Here is a 23,014-nt window from a genome sequence, read left to right as displayed (position 1 = left end):
AGCACATAAAGTACAAAATTGGGTTTTATCCAGATTCTATGCAAACTGCAAAAACACATTTTTCTAGTGGCTGTCTGCCGATAAAACGTTCAGTATGGCCATGGGATATTTTGGAAACATGTTCTTCTCTGAACCAGACATTTCAGTGCTGAGAATTTATAATATGGTTCCACCACAAAACCACGTTCGACTAAACCGCGCTCGACGAAACCGCGTAGCTGACATCATCAACAGGGCGACAACAGCGCGGAGACAGAAGCACGCTATAAACGCTAAACCTAAAATTAACACCTAAACCTAAACCTAACCCCCTAAACCTAATCCTAAACCTAACCCTAAACCTAACCCTTAACTTAACCCTTAACCTAACCCTAAACCTAACCCTTAACCTAACCCTAAACCTAACCCTAAAGCTAACCCTTATCTTAAGTTGAATTGGCTTGCTTTCAAAGCGCTATTTAAAGCGCCCTTCTTTCTCCGCGCTCGCTGTTGTCGCCCTGTTGATGATGTCAGCGACGCGGTTTAATTGGGCGCGGCTTAGTCGAGCGCGGTTTTGTCGTGCCACGCTATAATATAGCTGAAACAGACAAGGCTTGCATCTTTTGGTGATGAACATTAAATTGCTGTTTTATAGTGGTAAGCTTTTCTTCCCTGTTATGGAACACATTTTTGCCCTTGTGTGAAAAATCCATAGTTTCTTTTTTCTGTAATTGCGGCGAAGTTATGAGATACGCTGCATATTTATTACCCTTTCATTAATCGAGCAGCCTACAAGACAGCATTGGTTGCTATTTGATTTCTGTATCTCAAAATAGCACTAAACATACGTTTGAATCCAATGTTAAACATTTGACAGGAGCTATAATATAGCAGCAATGCATCTATGAAAAGAGTGGGGCATTGATTATGAAATATTGACATTTTAATACACCTCTTCCCTTGCGGATATTTAACTTCAATTTTATTATGTTTTGCCACATTATCAGAAAGGAATGTCGAGTTTCTCCTTCCTAATACCAAAACTGTGCATTTTTCAAAATGATCAGAAATGGACACCTCCAAAGTGCCTCTTTCCAAATTGTAATTGGAAATAATCAGATAATTTATTTTCGAAAACATTTATTATAGGAATAATAAATTCAGATAACTTACTAAAGTATATGGGTAGGGTTCCCCCCCCCCATCCCACCTTCTTTCTGACTTTACCAAAGCATCAACTTTTTTCTGTTTGACCTCCCAAATGAATCTTGCTCCTGCAAAATTTTATTTGCTGTATCGAAGTAAGTATTGGAGCAGATTGTTCTCCGTACGCTGAACATCTGGTTACACAGCCTCAGTTCTATTTGCAGGGATATTAAGACGGTATATTGGATTTTTGAGATAGTGGCTTGAGAGAGCATTTGCTGTTGTTCTGTTCAAATATTGCTTTTGGAAAGTATCTCAGCCCTGAATAGTTAACATTTTAGTTTCACTACCAATGTCAGCCCCCAGAATTCTCATATGTTGCTATTGGTAAGCTCCAACATCAACTACTGAAAGTTTTGCTTCTAGCAGAATTGCTCCACAAGGAATTTGGTAACAAGGTTAAAGTGACAACAAGAAATAGTTGTTTGAGGATTATGTAATCTATAGTCTCCTTCATGGAGATGGGGGCTTTCTATTTTTTTAATATTTTGATTCCTTGATATTCTCCCAACTACTAAGTTCATCAGCACAGTCAATTGGGTACAAGCTCCAAGGTTTAGTTTTAAATGTTCTTTCTCTCTGGATTGATGGGCTTGAATATTCTGCCTTTCTTTTTAACTTTGGAAAAAGATTGTTTTTACATTCTCTCCTCCTTCCATCCCTCCCTCCCTTCTTCCTTCCAGTGGTGGGATACAAGTAATTTAACTGCTTCTTTGTTCTAATGATTTCTTCCAATAACTAGTTTGCCAGACTGCTCAGAAAGTTAACAACTCGTTCTCCCGAAGTGGTGTGAACTGGCTGAATCCCACCACTGCCTCCCCCCCCCCACTTATTCCCTTTTGCATACCATTTTTCTTCTATTCTAGTTTATTTCAAAAGATTCTTTTCAGAATTCTTCCTGGTGCATGCCAGTTTTTTGGATTTTCATTTCATGACTGCCATTCTATCTTTCTCCCTTTTTTTTCTATACCATCACTGGACTTGTAATCACTGATTGAATTAAGAAGTAAATAATCATAAATATAGCGACCACATTTATGATTGTACTGTGGAGGGTTTTTTATAGGTGAAGGTCATTAGTGCATTCCTTATTTTGCACTTGCAAATGATTACACAGAAAAATCTCAGACTAACAAAAGAAAAGAAAAAAAGAAAAGGCAATCCCTAATGTATTTTGCATATACATTCCAATGATTCATTACTGCAATATTTGGAAATACCCAACTAATATACATTTGACACTACAAACAAATGCAAATAAGAGAAATCCAGATCTAGTGGGACAGAAGAAAGATGGGTAGAGAGGGCGGGAGAGAGGATGGGAGGGAGGGTGAGAAGGAAGGGAGGGAGTGGATCAGGAGAGAGGAGGGGTAGAGGGGAGGGGAAGTAGGGAAGAGGGGGATGATGGAGGGAAGATAGAAAGTTGGAGGAGGGTGGAAGAAAGAGGTGTACGGAGAGTGAAAGAGGCATATTGGGTTTCTATTTTGGGGGGTATTGTTGACAAGAGGAATTGCTGCGGTTATTGTTTAATGTTGTATGGCTCCGGCTATGCACAGTATATATGTGAGTGTATGAAAATGAAAAAATGGAAAATAAAAACCTTTTCAACGAATAAGAGAAGTCCAGATCTGTGGAAAGCTTAGTTAGAGCAAATGAAATCGCGAGGCCATCCGACTTCATGTGCCTTCCCTATCAGACCTGACTCAATTTATTTCAAATAATACTCATGACAATACATTTAAAAAATCCATATTTCTTGTGCCTGCTCTAATTAAATGTATCTAATTCTTCCTGACAGATTCATAACCTAGGCAAGGCTCCCTTGCCAAATAATGTAATGGTTGATTTCCACAGCAGTGTCATTAAGAAATGTGCTATGAGGATGGAATCCATAGTCCTACTCGACATAATAAGCAGAAGGGTTCATACCCCTCCACCCACCCCCCTCCAAACACAGCTGTGTAGTTTTACACTGTTGTGCCTTTCATCTGTTTATTTATGTCAGGAATTGATATGACCATCCAACTCGAACAATGAGACTATGAGTAGCTGAGAAATAACAAGCAAAATAAAACTATAACAGTGACAGTAATAATCACTAGAACAGAATCTGTCTCCTTTCTTCTAATGGTAACTTATCCTGAGTCCAGCATTTGGGGGAATAATTATGTTTAATGAACTAAAAAGGGAGGTTTTTTCGGGGACAAAGAGTCTGTTTCGTGATTCTGTTAAGCCTGTGCTTAACAGAATCACCAGTGCTGCTACTATACAATGCCATTAGCAATAGCAATAGCAGTTAGACTTATATACCGCTTCATAGGGCTTTCAGCCCTCTCTAAGCGGTTTACAGAGTCAGCATATCGCCCCCAACAACAATCCGGGTCCTCATTTCACCCACCTCGGAAGGATGGAAGGCTGAGTCAACCTTGAGCTGGTGAGATTTGAACCGCCGAACTCCAGATAACAGTCAGCTGAAGTGGCCTGCAGTATTGCATTCTAAACACTGCGCCACCTCAGCTCATAAATATGAATCAGTTGCCAAGAGTCTGAATATTGATCATAAGAGCATGGGGATATGGCAATGGTCATAAGCTCTTTAACTAATGGTGAAAAGCTGATTGGCATACTAGGCAGCCAATCTACTGGCTTGTTAGTTAATACAACTAAAAAATACTCATATGTTCATTCAAAACCAGCATTCAGTCACACTGAAAATTCCGGTAGTAAGATAAGCATCCTTTTACGTACGTGTTTGTGTGTCTGTGTGTGTACGCGTGCTTGTGTTTGGTCTTTTCAGCTCGTATCTTCATGAATAAGTGGTATGTATGACCCAGACACCTAAAAGCCACTTTTCAAGTGAAGAGTGTGAGTTTTAACTCCCAGTGAGATGCAATGATTCAGAGCTAGGGAGGGGAATGAGATTAAAAAGTAGAGTAGAAGCTTTTGCTTTAGATGAGAACTCACAGGCTCCGGTAAGCCTGCAATCCAGTTTATTGATGCTGAGCATATCTGGCAACAGTCGTGAGCAGAGACTTTTATCCTGGCATCAAAAACCATTTCCATTCCCTTTTCCCTGAAGATTTCAATGGAGCCAGGTTGTTTTATCCTTCATTTCTTTTTTGGGGGGGGCATACTCAGTTTGAAGGATACATTCGTGCCTATGCCTGAAAGAATTTGTTCCTAAATGCCTTATGGGATGCAATTTTGTCTTCCTACAAATATCTCTTCAAAATCTTGTTCCCCTTGAAGTTTCTAGGTTCCTCCCCCCCCCAAAAAAAGTTTCCAACAAAAACAAACTCAATCAGTTTGTTCATTTTGACACTTCTAGAAAAATTCCACTCTTGTTAATGGAAACCACTTGATGACCTCTTAAGTAAGCTTTCTTCTAAAGTACTAGAGGGAGGAAAGGATGTAGAAAGGGAAATGAGAGAAGGGGAAGAGAGTGTCATATAAGGTATAAATATGGCGTATGGAGAGCAGAAAAGCCAATAACTGCGTTTTTTTTCTTTTTTTCTTTCTTTGGTAGTTGATGGTAAGATGAATTGATGTAATTACTTAATAATACAACATGATATTGACTATGTAATAGTATACATGTGATTATATGCTATGGAGTTTATTTAAAGGTATTATGATTGTACATGTATACTGCTATTTTTTCCTTTTTATTTATATTGAAATGGAATTATAAATACCATCAACACAAAAGGGAGTTTGCTCAGAAGCTGAAATACACCAAGTGAATGAGAGGAAGAGTGGGAAGCAGAGGAGAGAAGAAAGATAGGAAGAGAGGGACAGGAGAGAGGGTGAAGGGGGAAGATGAGGTGTATAAGGAGGAGTGGTAAGGGGAGAGAGGAGAAGGAGAAAGGAAGGGGAAGAAAATGATGGAGGGAAGACAGGATGTAGAAGAGTGGGAAGCAGAGGAGAGAAGAAAGATAGGAAGAGAGGGATAGCAGAGAGGGTGAAGGGGGAAGATGAGATGTATAAGGAGGAGTGGTAAGGGGAGAGAGGAGAAGGAGAAAGGAAGGGGAAGTAGAGTAGAAAATGATGGAGGGAAGAAAGGATGTAGAAAGAGGGAAGAGAGAGGGGAAGAAAGTGTCGGATAAGGTATAAATATGGTGTATGGAGATCCAATAACTGGTTTTTTTTTTCCTCTTTGGTAGTTGATGGCAAGATGAATTGATGTAATTACTTAATAATACAACATGATATTGACTATGTAATAGTATACATGTGATTATATGCTATGAAAATGGAACATAAAAATAAAAATATCGGAAAAAAATAATAAAGCACTAGTCTTAATGGGGTTTGTACAGACCAGAACATTTTTTTAAGCAACAGGTCAGAAATATTGACCCGCAAAGAGCTATCAGTCAGGTCCAACCCTACATTATTCCAATAAGAACAGAGAAAAAAAAATATTGTATTTGCTCACTATCTGTTCACACTGTCACCATAAGCACCAGAATTGCTTTCCCACTGGGAAGTTTCCACAGTCTCCCCTCAGCTCTTTGAGAGAGAAGGTTTCATAATATATTAAAAATGCATCTTTGTGGTAAGGGGGAGATTGAAAGCATATATCCAACATGGGATTAAGAAAACTAGCTTCTCCCAGACAATTTTATTTAGCAATAGCAATAGCAGTTAGACTTATATACCGCTTCATAGGGCTTTCAGCCCTCTCTAAGCGGTTTACAGAGTCAGCATATTGCCCCCAACAACAATCCGGGTCCTCATTTTACCCACCTCGGAAGGATGGAAGGCTGAGTCAACCCTGAGCCGGTGAGATTTGAACTGCTTAACTGCAGATAGCAGTCAGCTGAAGTGGCCTGCAGTACTGCACCCTAACCACTGCGCCATCTCGGCTCCTTTATATAGTATTTATATACTATATGTTAACAAGTATAAATTATTGTATCTCTGACGTATAATGTGTCTTACTGAAAAGTCTCACAGGGGAAAAAATAAACATTTGAGGAAAAGTGTGACACACACAAAGTTTTGGAGGAATTTTAGTTATCAGTACAATACAGCACAATAATAACTTGAGAAACTTGAGTTAACTAATGTTAGCTTAAAAAACATTCAGTTTGCCATTGTCATTTGTGTTTCTTACACAAAGCAGCTCTATCCCATAAGCCAAATATGTAAAATTGAATTAATAAGGTCATTTTTTCTATTTGAGATTTAAAAAAAACTGTAGTTCACATTAGCACAGGTTCCAAATTCCATGGGAAACAATAATGTACCAACCTGAGTAGCTCGGTGACAGACAAGGTTAGTCAAATAAATTATGACAAAGTCATTTTATTCCTTTTCCATCCTTTACTGCCCGTTATGTACTTGTCTCGGATTATAAATTACACCCCTCTTTGCCCTCTTAATTGTATTTATGGAATCATTCCAAAAGCTATCACTATTAAGGAAGAAAATTGCAGCGAAAAGTATGAGACAAAAAATGCATTAATTTAACATCTCATGAATAAATGTTAGTATTCACCGAGGAATGATATCACTTTTAAATTAACACCACCAAAGACACAGTTACGCTTGGCCTTAGGAATTTAAATGCCTGTTGTTTGAGCTTTCACAGGTATGTTGATTAAATTATTATGAGTTTACTACAAGCGTTCCGCATAATTGGGAACTCCCCATTGCCTCTACTATGAATGCTAATGGTTTAGTGGGTACCTCATTCAGACTTTTGTAACCTACAGAGGCAAATCTTTTAGTAATAGGCTTATTTGGGTATGGATTGAGAGAAAGATTAGATGAATTATATATCAACCTGTCTCTATAGATAGTGCTAATGTTTTACTTTTTGTTTCTTCATTTCACTCTTCACTTAATGAAGGATTACTTTGGAATTTAAGCTAATCTCCCTGCACAGAATTCTTGTACTCTACCTTTATTGTTGTTTAATCACTAAGTTGTGTCCCACTCTTCACAATTCCACGGTCCATAGCACACCAGGCTTCCCTGTCCTGCACTATTCCCTTGAGTTTGCCTACATTCATGTTCATTGCATCACTGGCACTATCTAACCATAGCCTTTTCTACCCCATCACTTTTCCATTTGCCTTCATTTTTCCCAACATCAGGTTCTTTTCTAATGAGTCCTTTCTTCTTATTAGTTGGCCAAAGTACTTGAGCAATTATGTCCATTCTTCAGAAACCTTGACCATCACCTTCACCAGCATAAGACTTGGTTATCATTCTGTTTTGACTCAGCAGAAGTTTGCTGTGAGTTGAGTCGGGATGCAGGAATAACAATGCAGCTGGGGCTCGTTAGTGTGGTCTTCTGGAGATAAAAGGACTGATGGTGCCACGCCCTGGTTGCAGGAGTCAACGTTCACTCATTCGTTCGTGGTTCGTCGTGGTTTGTTGGTGAGAGGCACTTGGATAAGTGATTTGTGATCAGCACAAATAAAACACACACACACACACACACACACACACACACACACACATATTTCCAAGTACACATAGCTTATCATTCTCTAATGAAGGAATTAATTAATTTCCAGTGAAAAGTTTAAATTATTCCAGTTATCACACATAAGCCAGCTCAGTGTATTTTGTAGTATGTAAGTTTTAGTAAAAGGTCAACATATGTTTTATCCTGAAATGAGATCATCTTCCAAAACAGTTGAGATTTATGACCTTGCCAGGAGATAATGTTAAATGTTCAAACTTCATTTTTCTGTCCTTTTTCTTCCTTTCTGCCTATCTTGAAAAAAGATTTTTCTCTCATTTACAAAAAAACAATTCGATCCAAGTCAGAAAAACTTAACAACCTTCTAAAGTAACAGCTTTAAAAAGTGACATAAATAATAATTTAAGATCTGCCATTCTCATATGGAAGCATCCCTGGGTGTGACAGGAATCAGCATGAAATAAGAAGGTAACCGTATTTATAGGAATAGTTTCTTGAATCAGTATAATTTCAACTTGTCTTGGAAGAAAAACCTGACAGATAATCACATCTTTTTAAAAATGATCGTTGCTGGTGTGATTAAGTATGAAGTTTGGGCAAACTGCAGCATGGTATCAAGCCTATCATGGGTTGTGCTGCAAATTAGAGATTGACAACTATCTGTCCAAAAGTTGAAAGGGGCTCCCAGGACCATTTTATTTAACCAACTGGAGACTTTCCCATCTTTAATTATTGGGAACAATGAAATAGGTGGCGCAGTGGTTAGAGGTGCAGCACTGCAGGCCACTTCAGCTGACTGTTATCTGCAGTTCAGTGGTTCAAATCTCACCGGCTCAGGGTTGACTCAGCCTTCCATCCTTCCGAGGTGGGTGAAATGAGGACCCAGACTGTGGGGGGTGATATGCTGACTCTGTAAACCGCTTAGAGAGGGCTGAAAGCCCTATGAAGCGGTATATAAGTCTAACTGCTATTGCTATTGCTATTTACAAACTTCTAATAGGGAATTTACGTTTTAATATTACATTTTCTTTTAGTTAGTAACTAACTAACTAAACAAACAAATAAACAAACAAACAAACAAACAAACAAACAAAATTTCATGGCATTCCATCCCCAGACTGCTACTGAGACAGCCTTACCTCTACTTTTGTTGTTATTCTTAAATAAGTGCTTTCTCTGTTCACCAGACAATGATCCTTGACTTATGGTGAATGATGGTGGCAATGATATGGACCAGGAACAAAGGTCTTCCCAGCTTCAATTGGCCTCTTTTTGATTGCTAGGCCATTTTGATTTGAGCTGCAAGAGGAACTGACTTGCACAGCTTTATTGATCTTTTAAACACTGGAATATTGATTTCCTGCCAGACCTCAGTGAGATTGATACAACTTGTCAAAAACAAACAGAAAAAACACCTGATGGAGAAGTCAGTGGATTAAGAGGGTCAGTGGATGAAATAGCTGGAAGATGAGACAATTTGCTTGTGGACTCCATCCTGACTCAAAGGTTAAAAGCTCTCGTGTAAGAATAATATTTCATTTCATTAGAGTGCCACCAGGCATCTATGTCCGTTTTGCCTTGAGGAACCAAAGACTTCGTTTTATCGCCTTGAGTTTTTTAAAACATTTGCTTGTAATAGGACTATCAATGTTCTATGAGAATCATAGTAAATACTTTCTCTCAATTTCCTGCCTCTGCATGGATTCCCCATCCCCTTCATTGGAAACCAGGTGGCTGACACACACACACACACACACACACACACACAAACACACAAACACAAACACACACACACACCCCATGCACCACCACTTTCCCAGCCAGCATCCAGCCAGGTAGGCTGCGGTAAATGAAGAGACTGATAGCCAGTATCCTCTCTACTTTCCTTTGTGAGCCACGAGCTGAGAAACAGAGGGAACAATGGAAACAGAGGCAACAAACAAAGGAAGCAGGTGGGGATGCTGGCCGGCGTTCTCTTCATTTACCGACGCCCGCCAGCTGCAGCCCTATCAGGCTACGAGGCTGGCCAGGAAAGCAGTGAGCGGGGAGCAGAAAGGAAGAGGCAGGGATGCTGGCTGGTGCTCTCTTCATTTACCACGGCCCACCAGCTGCAGCCTTGCCTGGCTGGGTGGCTGGACGGGAAAGCAGCAGTGTTCGGGGTGTGTGTGTGTGTGTGTGTGTGTGTGCGTGCGAGAGAGAGAGAGAGAGAGAGAGAGAGAGGGAGGGAGGGAGGGAGGGAGGGAGGGAGGGAGGGAGGGAGGGAGAGAGAGATGCCTCGTTTCTCAAAGACCAATGTGTCACCTGGTCTTCTGGTTCCCAGTGCGCAAATGTGTGCTGGCCAGCTGATCTTTGCACATGCCGGAGCCTTGAAAACCTGAAGGCTGGGGTGCATCCATGTGCTGGCTACCTGGTCTTTGGTTTCTGGTGCTCTGGCACCCATGAAGACCAGCTGCCTGGTGCACTTGCACGCACTGGTAACCAGAAGACCAGGTGGCACACTGGTCAGCTGGTCTTTGAGTTTCTGTGCCTCTGACACTCACGTGTGCGCATCCTCACCCACTTGTTCTGGTTTGGGCACTTGGTGTTGAAAAGGTTCAACATCACTGCACCATCTTATTCCATCTTCCACTTACAGGATGAGAGAAAGGTGTATTAACACTTTGGGTAAAGAAGGAAGTGAATTCCTTAGTGTTAATTTATTCTCATTCCAACCCATTGCATTTTTAAAATTAAAATACTTTGTTCAAATTATGCAACTGTGCACCACAAAGCTTCATTTAATTCATGTGGTGCTGCTCTTTTCATTTCATACCATTTTTTTGAAACTGGAGACATTAAGATGCCGCATAGTAATACACCAAAAAGAACACCATGATCCTTATAGCACGGGTGTTGAAGTCGTGGCGTCACATTGTCATCACGTGAGCCAAGGTGGCGCAGTGGTTAAATGCAGCACTGCAGGCTGACTGCTAGATCAGCAGTTCAGCGGTTCAAATCTCACCAGCTCAGGGTTGACTCAGCCTTCCATCCTTCCGAGGTGGGTAAAATGAGGACCCAGATTGTTGGGGGCAATATGCTGACTCTCTGTAAACCGCTTAGAGAGGCCTGAAAGGCCTATGAAGCGGTATATAAGTCTACTGCTATTATGTCATGTGATTTCCCCCCCCCTCTTTGCTAAAATGGGGGTGGGGATGGCCAGTGCATGATACATCTGGCCCACAGGCCACGAGTTTGACACACTTGTCTTAGATACTACCAATTTACATTACTTGAAGGAAAATTCTGATGGAAAATATATCCTCTCGATCAGTGCTAGAAATAGCAACGCACGTGTGATCGTCTAGCATACTGTATATCAAGTGCATGTGCATAATTATTTTTCAGAGAGAGTACATATTTAATATTATGGTGAAAATTTAACTTCCTGATTGGAAATTTGCTTAAAATATGAAATCCCTTCAGATGCATATGGAATAATCAGCTTGGCTTTGTAAGAGATTTCAAGGAAGCTTAGGCGGAGAAAGAAGGCAGCTGTGTTTGTTTGTGAGAAGATTTTTTCCTGCACTGCCTAACCTTTCCTAAGCCCTTTCTTGTCTCAAAAAAATATAAAAATAAGGGCTCCAAAACACTCTGTGAAAGAGGGTGAAAGTTACTCAGTAAATTGGTCCTTTTCCCTGTAAACAGGACTGGCACAGAGAGGAAATATAATTAGATTTTTGTCTCAGGTAAAGATGGCTCTTCTGCTTCTACCTTCAAAATAAATAATAGTAATAAAAATAAAATCCCTAATAGGAAAGGAACAGAATCCTGGCTTTTTATTGGTGCCACTAGAGGAGGAGAGGGAAGGAGAGAAATCAAAGGGCAAAATCCCTTGAATACTTTCTCTTCATCTGCTTTTTTTTCCACTAGACAATATTGTTTCATTTTTTTTAACAACTCCCAATTAAAACCCATGGCTTCGACTCTCTTAATTAGTCCTCTGGTTTTCACACCAAACAGAAACAAATGAATCTATGCATTTTTATCTCAAAGTTGTGCATCCATTCCTTGTAATAATTGATCTCCTTTCTTTTCCTCTCTGAAGTAACCTGCAAAAGTTTGGCAGGGCACATTGAATTATACATACATACATACATGCATGCATGCATACATACATACATACATACATACATGTGTGTGTGTATGTGTGTGTGTGTGTTTTATTTGTGCTGATAAATAAATAAAGGGAGACTAGTATAGATCTATTTCAAGCTATTTAGCTCTCATCAGCTAGCCAGCACAGGTTCGAATCCCAGTAAGGGTATGGCTAGCTGATGAGAGCTAAATAGCTTGAAATAGATCTATACTAGTCTCCCTTTATTTACATACATACATACATACATACATACATACATACATACATACATACATATATATATATATATATATATATATATATATATATATATATAGTTAAAAGATCTACATGACACATTGAAAAATGGCATAGAACAAGTTAAAGCACAGTGGACTAATAGTTGATTGGTTGATTCTTTGACATAACCCCAATCCATCACCAGAGGTAGCCCAGACCATATTGATTTATTTCAACTGTAAATTCCGTAGAGCAGATAAATTCTTTTTTTATTAGCCTATGGTTTTTGTTATATAGTGAAGATGCTAAGTTGAAAAAAATGATGTAAAAGTCTGTCTGCGACCCATCAAGTGTCACTTGGATTTTGACCTATATAAGACATCTTGCAATCATGTGTTTGAGCAGGAGGTATGCAGGGGTGGGTTTCAGCCTTCTGGTTTGCTCCTGCACGCCCTTCAATGGAAATTTTTCTGGACATGCGCAGAACTCCCCAAAAAAAGGAAAAAGATGGTGGCAGTGACTGGGAAACCGATTTGGGGGCGTAGCCAGCCTGGGTCGCTGCTGGTTCTGCAACCCAGGCTGGCATGGCACTACTGGCTCGGCCGAACTGGGCTGAACCAGTAGGAGCCCACCTCTGGATGTAAGTATGTATCAGTGGTGGGTTTCAAAAATTGTTCGAACCTACTCTGTGGGTGTGGCCTCCTTTGTGGGAGTGGCTTGCCACCCATGTGACCGGATGGGAGTAGCTTGCCGCCCATGTGACCGGATATGAAGATGCCGACGACACTTGTCAGAACCACCTTAAATTACCTCACACACAGCACTGGCATGCATAAGAATAGGATGTAAACTTGTTTTTAAAAAGGCATCTTTGGTTTGCGTTAAAACAACTTCAACACACGCAATGTTCTGATTGGACCACAAGCGCAGTTGTCATCCTTACCTTCCACAGAGGCACTGAGTTTTATAAATATGAGTTTGATAGTGTAGAATAATCATATCCAAGGACCAGTGGTGGGTTTCAAAAAAGTTTGGAACCTCTTCTGTAGGTGTGGCCTGCTTTCCGGGTCCACTGGTGGAACCTCTTCTAACCGGTTCGGTAGATTTGACGAATCGGTTCTACCGAACTGGTGCGAACTGGTAGGAACCCACCTCTGGTATGTATGTATGTTTGGAGGGAAATATATTTTGGAAAAAAACCTGTTAAACCTTTTTTGCTGCTGATGTTTTATTTCAAACTTCATGCAAGAAGGTCAATTAGCTGGGTAGTGAGCTGGGATATTGTACAGTAACAATATTTTCTTGGAAAAAAATAAAGAGTATAGCAATAGCAGTTATAGCAATTCGACTTATATACCACTTCATAGGGCTTTCAGCCCTCTCTAAGCGGTTTACAGAGTCAGCATATTGCCCCCAACAACAATCCGGGTCCTCATTTCACCCACCTCGGAAGGATGGAAGGCTGAGTCAACCCTGAGCCGGTGAGATTTGAGCAGCCGAACTGCAGAACTGCAGTCAGCTGAAGTAGCTTGCAGTGTTGCATTTAACCACTGCGCCACTTCGGCTCTTAAGAGTAAACCTGAGAAAGATAAGAATTAAAAACATTCATTCATTTATGTTTGTAAAACTTTGCTTTAAAGAAAACTTTTTAAGACAAGCTCAGTTCAACTAACTAAATCTAAAGGACAGCATATCTGAAATAAATTATTATGATAAAGAATGCATAGATACTGTAGATATGTGTCTGGTACAGTCTGGAAAACAGATTTACTGCTGTCAAAAAAACAACTCACAAATACCAGTATAGGGAATCTATTGAAATCCAAACAATTTTAGTAGAAGTTGCAATTGGCACCTTCACCAGGAGATGTCATTCTAGAACAATTCTTGAACTAATGGTTTTATGTTGATGTTAAGTTTTCTTATATTACAATTGGGAACTTAATTCAAAATTCTATTGTAAAGTATGATTGAGAACTGTTTATTTACAATTTGCTTAATTTATGGGAGTGCTACATAATTAAAATCCATACGGCTATGGACTTTATCCAAATCCATATCCATATGGATTTTAATGAACAAATATATAAAAAAAACAGGCATTGCTGGATTTCAGTTTCAAAAATACATCCAAAACATCATTATCATGATAAGGTAGCAGCAGAAGGAACCATAAACTCTCACAAAAGATTATCTGACTTGAGAGAAAATTGCCTCATAATAAATTTTAGGATCTATGAGTTTGCACATGAAATTATGCCTCAGGGAATCTGCGAGTTCCTTTTATTTGCCTGATTTTCTTGCTTTTTTAATATTCATATTATGTGAATGAAATTGTACATATCAATAATACATCTGTCTTGGTTTGAAAGGAAATGATCCTGAAAAATGTTTAGAACTGATTTTTATGACTCCCCCCCCCCCTTTGTTCAATGAAGTTTATGCACTCTGCAGCAGGAATATAATAATACTTGTGTGACTGTCTCTCATTATCTGCCTGTCTTACTAGATAAAATGGGGAGGGTCTGCTTGAGATCCTTTGCTTAAATGTTGTCTTCTGATAGCATCCTGAGGATGTGCTTTCTTGGTAGATGCCTCAGTCCTTTGAAACAACTTCCATCTGAAGAATCCATCCTCTTTCAGGCTTCTGGGGGCTCTGAGGGTCTGGTTCTCTCCCCCCACCCAGGTATTGGGTTAGGATTGTAGTTTAGGTTTGAGGGTGATTGGTCTGGTCCCCCAGGGCAAAAGGAACTTCTGTTTTTAACTATGTTTTTTTTATGGATTATTGTGAGCTATCTAAAGTCATCATTTGAGATAGGTGGCCATTTGAGTCCTGTAAGTAAATAAATAAATCCAACATCAATCTAGGATTTATTTATTTATCAAATGTATATAGCTTCCCATCTCACCCAAAGCAATTTGCTGGGATTCATGGAATTAGACTAGTGGTGAATTTCAAAAAAAAATTAAAACCTCTTCTGCAGGTATGGCCTGCTTTCTGGGAGTGGCTTGCTGGCCATGTGACTTGGTGGGAGTGGCTTGCCGGCCATGTGACTGGGTGGGAGTGTGGCTTGCCAGCCATGTGACTGGATGGGCGTGGCCAACTTGTAAAATGTGGTGAAACTCATTTAACAACACTCTTGCTTAGCAACCAAAATGTTGGCTCAGAAATTCTGGCATTGAAGTGTGCAAGTCTTAAAGCTGTCAAGTTACAAGACCCTTGTACCCCTAACCCTTTAGGAAAAAAAAAACCCAGGGATGTTCAAACTTGACAGGTTTAAGACTTGTGGACTTCAACTCCCAGAATTCCTCCTCTCGGTCTTCATCTTGATGATGTGCGGACGGGCGGAGGGAGGGAGCTGGAACCGGTTCTAAACGGCACGGTAGATTTGTGGAACCTCTTCTATAGAAGAGGTTAGAACTGGCAGGAACCCACCCCTGAATTAGACAGAATATTCACTTTTTTACTTAATATACTAATATAGCAGTCCTGTCGCCATTATCATTCTTCTCAGACATACATTTTGTATGTGTGGGTATTACCCAGGATTGTCATATTCTACGGTAATTTTCATAAATGGAGGCATTTTGAATTTCAGGAGGAAGGTACTGCAGAGAATAGATGCAACACCAACTTCCATTCTTCTTACCTCACGAAAATGGGGAATTGTCAACCAAATCTATTAGGACATAAGGTAAAACTAATCTTTGAAATACCTTGGAGTTAAGCCATGGGGGGGGGGGGTCTTTAAAGTTCAAAACTAGCTCTTTAAATTATACTGACAAGATGGGGCAGTCCCCAGAGCATTAATGCCACCTGTTCTTGTTGGCACATAATCAAGAATAATGAGACCCACTTTTTAGCTAAAGACTGTGAAAAGCTGATTATCTCAGATTAAATAAGTAAATAAAAACAACACTTGCATTTTATATCACATCACTTGATCAAAGCAAGGAGCAGTAGCCAGTCATCCATCGACATCTGGTAATGCAACGTATTGTTTTGGCTTCAGGAAATACATGTCATATCTGGACGTTGAATACAAATAAGGAGAGCTAATGACTTTCAAAGCAAGAGACTCAGAGGTCTCTTCCCTCTGCGCCTGCCCTAAGGAGATGATCAGATTTTTGCAGATTTCTTAATGTGCATATTCATACAAGTTCTTCCATGAACAGCCTCATCTATCTCTCTTTGGCATTTTGGCATCTTATTGTGAACAAAGAGGCTTTAAAAAATACTGTAGGCTAATCTCATTAAAATCAGATTAACAGATCAATCATATATCTTTGCATTCTTTCATCCTGAAGACCATAGCAATTGTTTGGGATTCTACCCTCTGAAGATCCTGTGACATTTTGTCTTTAGCATAGGTATCCAAATATAAATTCCTGTCCTTAACTAAAAAGCTAATTTCTTACACAGGTAGGAATAAAACCAACGGATGCCCAACATTTTTAAATCAAGCCCAACATTTAACTGATTCGACACATTCAGCATTATCTTAGCAATAAGAAATAATAGTATGAGTTATCTCCACTGCACTGGTTTTGCAAGTCAAATGAAAATGGACAGAAAAAAAGCTGTTCAAAATTATTTTGATCTTCATATAAAGTATATTCCCAGTTATATCTAAATATCCAAACTATCCTTAATTTAAACCGCATGTCTACATATTTTGCATAGTCATTTTCCTTATCTTTATTTTACATAGTCCTTATCCTTATGCTTATCCTTTTTGATTTTTGATTATTTTGATTACTGTTTGATATTATTTTGGATATCTTTGATGAGTTATATGATATGACTGAGGACAGGACAAGAAGCAATGGTTGGAAACTAATCAAGGAGAGAAACAACCTAGAACGAAGGAGAAATTTCCTGACAGGTAGAACAATCAATCAGTGGAACAACTTGCCTCCAAAAGTTATATATGTTCCAACACTAGAAGTTTTAAAGAAAAGATTGGATAAGCATTTGTCTTTAATGGTGTAGGGTTTCCTGCCTAAGGAGGAGGTTGGATTCCATGGTCCCTTCCAACTCTGTTATTCTAAGATTTCTAAGATTCTAAGATAGTGACTTAATCAAGATTTGTTTGAGTGCCACGTCTGTGGGAAGCTAATGTGTAAATGAAGTATCCTGCGACTAGTGTCTTGGCAAAATTCAATTTCAGAGAAGGTTCATCTTGAGGATGTAAAAAGCAATGATCAAGGTTCCCACTGATATAAAACAGAAAGCTTGTTCAATCGAGTTGCTCTTTATGAGAAATGACATCAAAGAACCACCAACGGAAACAAGCATCTAGGTGATAAACTTGAAATAGAGTTCGAAAGGTTGGAAAGATAAGAAGATACTCTCAGATCTGGATTTGCCCTTTAAAAGAGGAACAGAAATAGTTATGGAAATTAGTCCATAGTTAAAAATCAAGGATGGAAAGGTGACAGTTGGATTTTGACTTCCAGCCAAAGGTGATAATAAATAGCAAAAACACATCAGGATTATATAGTCAAATATTGCTGAACTCTCCTATAAGCCCATAGCACCACAAGATAGATAAAAATATTATTACTAGAGCAAGCCATTTGATTTTTAGAGGCAAAATATAAAACAGGGAGGATGCTTTTAAGTGTAGAAGAGGCCCTGAGACAGATAAACATTTTTTCTATACCAGCAACAATATGAGAAATCAAAATGTAGTGCCTTGCAACATTAGTGAAAATGTCATTCACAAATCCTGCAAATAGTAAAGGAAATGTGCTGGAGAAAAATGAATTCCAGTTTTTATCATGTTTTGATTATTGGGAGCAGATGCAGCTGAGGCTGACCGCTGAATTCTTAACATGCATTTTCTTTTTCTTTTTTCAAAGGTTTTTTTTCTTTTAAAACACAAATATTTCATCATTCGTCAATCATTAAAACATCGAAGTACATTTTTTTTGTCTTTGTGCCCCTCCCTCCCTCCACCCCCCCTCCCCCCCTCCCCCCCCCCGACTTCCCAGAACCCGTACACGGTATGGATTTTTAACAAACACAGTCTAAAATCTATTGAAAAAGAAAAAGAAATAAAGAAATTAATAACATTCTACATTGACCTTAGCTTCTTCTTGCTGAACTAACTTTAAACAATTTAAGTCATTTCTGATCTTAAGCATAGGCTAACTGAAATTTCTTGGTCCCATATTTATTTTGTATATAGTCAATCCATTTTTTCCAGTCTCGTTTATATCTCTCATTTGAGTGATCTTTAAGATATGCCGATATTTTAGCCATCTCGGCTAAGTTTGTGACCTTCAATGTCCATTCTTGGATTGTAGGCAAGTCTTCCTTCTTCCAGTATTGCGCCATCAACAGTCTCGCTGCCCTTATTAGGTGCAGAATCAAGTTAGTCTCTACCACTGTAAAGTCAGTACATATACCTAGTAAGAATAGCTGAGGAGTAAACTTTATCCTTCTTTTAAAGATATTTTGCATAACCCACCATATTTTTATCCAGAATGCCTTAACCTTTTGGCAGGTCCACCATATATGATAATATGTAGCATCGAGAGAACCACACCTCCAACATTTAGGCTGTACATTCGGATACATAGAAGCCGTCATGCATTTTCTTAATATGATAGCATAATGAACTGGGACCTCACGCAGTGTTAGTTCTTTTGAGATCCAATGTTTATGCATTCAGAATGCCCTACAATAAAACCATAATAAATAACCAATTAATACAATTGTTAAATGATTTCGGATATTAATAGAATGCAAGATAACTCCCCTATAACATAAGGACGAATTTCTCCAACAGTCAGCCTGAATGCTAAAGAGGTGTGAGTCTATGCTCTACCCTATTCCCACTCCTTAAATTGGTATTGCTGTTTATTTTTCTGTACCTAATTTCTAGACATTATTTTACCTGGTGTCCTTCCCTTAGCTCCAATTTGTTAGATTCTCACAAGCTGAGCTGTGATTTTGGTAAACAAGATAGTAACAATTGAAAAGAAAAGAATTTATATAATTGGCAGTAGATCCTGGCATGCTGCTAGTTTTCAGCCCTTTCTTTCCTCTTTTGAAGATAATTCAATTTTGAAATAGATAAACTAAAACCTTATTTTTTACAAAAAAAAAATGTTATATGAAACCTGATTTACATAAACACGTGTGATATTCACAACAGGTCACAAGATGGTGCCAAGCCACTATAATTAGTGTGACCAGGACAGGATTTCTGGTTTCAAGCAAGAAGTTAAATAAAGAAGAAATATATCTAGAAAATAGTCCAGAATTCTATAGAATGGTGGAGGGAAATTGTAAGACAGTGAGACCGATTAACAGAGAGACCAAAGAAGTTGGCTAAACTTATGATACATTTTATTTTATTGATGACCTGAATTCTAAAGCAAAGTCTTCTGTTATTTCTATTGAATCTCTTCCATATTTTTAGAATAATTCTAACCATAATAAGCTGTTGGAGGTAAGGTGGGGAGATGATATAATAGCAATAGCACTTAGACTTATATTCTACTATATAATAGCAATAGCACTTAGACTTATATTCCACACTGCTTCACAGTGGTCTCTAAGGTGGCATATTGCCCCCCCCCCAAAAAAAAAAATCTTGGTCCTCGTTTTACTGACCACAGAAGGATGGAAGACTGAGTCAACCTTGAGCTGCTCAGAATCAATCTGCTGTAAGGAGCAGAGAGTTTGCCTGGGGTATTGCATTATAGCCACTGCATCACCAGGGAAATCCAACTGTGTTTATCCTTCAAGAAATGCAGTTTCATTCTTCCAACTCTTTTCGTTTTTGCCCTTGTTTATATCTATTTTTATATATATATATATTCATCAGTACTCCTCTCGTATATACTTTACTTATATTTGTGTAATGATAAGAAGCTGAGTTCAATGCAGAGATTTTACTGATTTTTTTTCTTCTCTTTCTTTTTTCTTTTCTTTTTCTTTTTTCTTTTCCTAACTTACTTGGTTTTAATACATTCTAGACTGTGTTTGATAAAAAGCTATACCATGTACGGGCTCTGGGAAGTCGGGAGGGGGGAAGGGAGGTGGGGTCATAGGGGGGAGGGGGGAAGGGGGAAATATAGTATGTGCCAGTTTTTAAAATAACAAGATTGCACTTGTATACTGTTGCCTTTTTTTTAATTTTAGTATAAAAATAAGATATTGATAGATAGTAGAAACACACCGAAATGAGGAGCAGAGGGAAAGAAGAGGGAGGGGTAGAGAGGGAGGGAGAGAGGACTGGAAGGATGGTGAGATGGAAGGGAGGGGGAGAAAGGAGTGTTAGAGGGGGAAGGGAAGTAGGAGAGGGGAATGTTGGAGGGGAGAAAGGAAAGTTGGAGGGGGAAGAAATAAAGGGTGTATGGAGGGTTGAAGTGTTTTATTGGTTTTGTATTTTGGGGAATACAAGGAGGGCTGTGTTTATTGTTCAATGTTATATAGCCCCAATCATGCACAGTATATATGTGACTGTACGAAATGAAAATGAAAATAAAAGATGTTGGAACAGGAAGAACTGCAGTTTCATGTTTTTTAGCTTGATTTCAAAAAACAACAGGCTTGAATCTCGGAGGGTTGTTAAAAGAAACTGCTGAGCATACAGATTAAAGCTCATGCCTGAGAGAAGGTATTATTCAATTTTGGACACACTATGGCCAAGAGAGTTGGTGGGCCAGAGGAGTGAGAGTCTTGTTTTCACACAGTGGCACCAGAAGCAAAACAAGGCAGAGGCAGAAGGGGTGGGGTGGGGTGGGGGGCAGGCAATCTTGATGTGCAAAGCTGCAGACAAGCTGAGAGACATGAAGATGAGCTTCCTGTGGCCGCCTGTTACTCCAGCCCACCGACCCTCAGCTTTCCCGTGGCTCGCATGGCACATCCAGATTCTGTGCCTCCCCCTGCTGCTTGGACCCTTGCTGCACAGCCCCAGAGTGCATTGACAAAGGGGTCGGTGGACAACAGCTGCTGCTACACAATGTTGGGCCCCCGTGTGGTCACTGCCTTTTGTGTGCATGCCGGAGGGATTGGGTGCCCAGCTGGGCTGATCTCCCTGATTTTATGTTTCCCCCAAAAATAAGCCCTAATGCTTATTTTTGGAGCCTCCACAAATATAAGATCAGGTCTTATTTGGGGAAAAACACAGTGTTTGTTAAGAGGGGGGTGAATTCTCCACATAAGAGCCGAGGTGGTGCAGTGGTTAGGGTGCAGTACTGCAGGCCACTTCAGCTGACTGTTATCTGCAGTTCAGCGGTTCAAATCTCACCGGCTCAAGGTCGACTCAGCCTTCCATCCTTCTGAGGTGGGTGAAATGAGGACCCAGACTGTGGGGGGGGCGATATGCTGACTCAATTTGCTAAAAATCTGTAAACCGCTTAGAGAGGGCTGAAATCCCTATGAAGCGGTATATAAGTCAAATAAATAGATAGATAGATAGATAGATAGATAGATAGATAGATAGATAGATAGATGATAGATAGATAGATAAATAAATAAATAAATAAATAAATAAATAAATAGATTACTATACTACTAGTAGTATTACAGCATCTGCTACTCCATCTCTTTCTTTCTCATTTTTTTTCTAAGTGAACCACTTAGAACAAAAGCTGGAATGAATACTTTAAGCAACTTCTTGATTTTTAGATAATTTGGGTCCTTCTTTCAAGTCTTTTCTACTTATTTTTAGATTTCCCTTTGAAGAATCATTCTATTCAGATTTTCTTTATTGTTTGTGACAAATCAAAGCATAAGAAGAACGGGTGTCCTGTTTTGTATTTTCTCCGCTTTGCTGCTTTAGCAAAACTCCAAGGAGATTGAGAAGCTGATATAAATGCCCCTGGCAAGTGGGTCACTTTACCGCAGCATCAGGGGCAAATTTTAAAAACCTCTCAAAGGCAGAAAGTAAAAAAAAAAATAGGCCGCAGAAGATCAGAATTACAAAGAGAATAATTCAACAGGGGAAAATGAGACTGAAGATATTTTTTTTCCCTTTGATTATGCGGTATGATCAAGGCCTGGGGTATTTAGCATTTATTTTGGAAAAGAAGTTTGACTAAAACAAATGAAATCTTGAAACTGATAATATACCTGAAATATAATAAGCAGGTGAATAATTAATCAGAGCTGGAAGGGACCTTGGAGGTCATCTGCTCCAACCCCCTGTTCCAGCAGGTGATCAAGTACCATTCTGGACAAATGGCTGTCCAGTCTCTTATTAAAAACCTCCAGTGATGAAGAGAGCCGAGGTGGCACAGTGGTTAAATGCAGCACTGCAGGCCACTTCAGCTGACTGCAGTTCTGCAGTTCGGCTGTTCAAATCTCACCAGGCTCAAGGTTGACTCAGCCTTCCATCCTTCCGAGGTGGGTAAAATGAGCACCCAGACTGTTGGGGGCGATATGCTGACTCTGTAAACCACTTAGAGAGGGCTGAAAGCCCTATGAAGCGGTATATAAGTATAACTGCTATTGCTACTGCTATGAAGCACCCACAGTTTCTGAAGACAAGCTGTTCCACTGGTTAATTCTTCTTACTGTCAGGAAATTTCTCCTTAATAGCAGGTTGGAATTCTCCTTCATTAGTTTCCACCCATTGCTTCTTGTCTTGCTTTCAAGTGCTTTGGAAAATGGACCCTCTTCTTTGTGGCAGCCCCTTAAATAATGGAATACTTCTACCATGTCACCCCTAGTCCTTCTTTTCTCTAGACCAGCCATACCCAATTCCTACAACCGTCCTTCATATGTTTTTAGTCTCCAGGCCTTTAATATTTTACTTGCTTAAATAAAATTATAACATTATCTATTTTTTAAAAAAGAAAAAAAAACTCATCAATGTGTGCATTTATGTATTAGATTTTTATCCCACCTTTATTAAAGGTAGTGAACATAGAAATACTCCTTCCTGTCCTATTTTCCCGGCAGCAACAACAACCCCTTGAAGTGAGATGGGGTGAGAGTGAACGAGTGGGCCCAAGTCATCCAGCTGTTTTTTTTCATGCTAAAACAGGACTAAAACTCACAATCTCCTGCTTTC

This window comes from Thamnophis sirtalis, unplaced genomic scaffold (assembly GCF_051295495.1).
Source record: "Thamnophis sirtalis isolate CommonGarterSnake01/CBP01778 unplaced genomic scaffold, rThaSir2_p1.2 scaffold_8, whole genome shotgun sequence".
In the NCBI taxonomy this organism is placed as follows: domain Eukaryota; kingdom Metazoa; phylum Chordata; class Lepidosauria; order Squamata; family Natricidae; genus Thamnophis; species Thamnophis sirtalis.
This window is presented reverse-complemented; position numbering follows the sequence as displayed.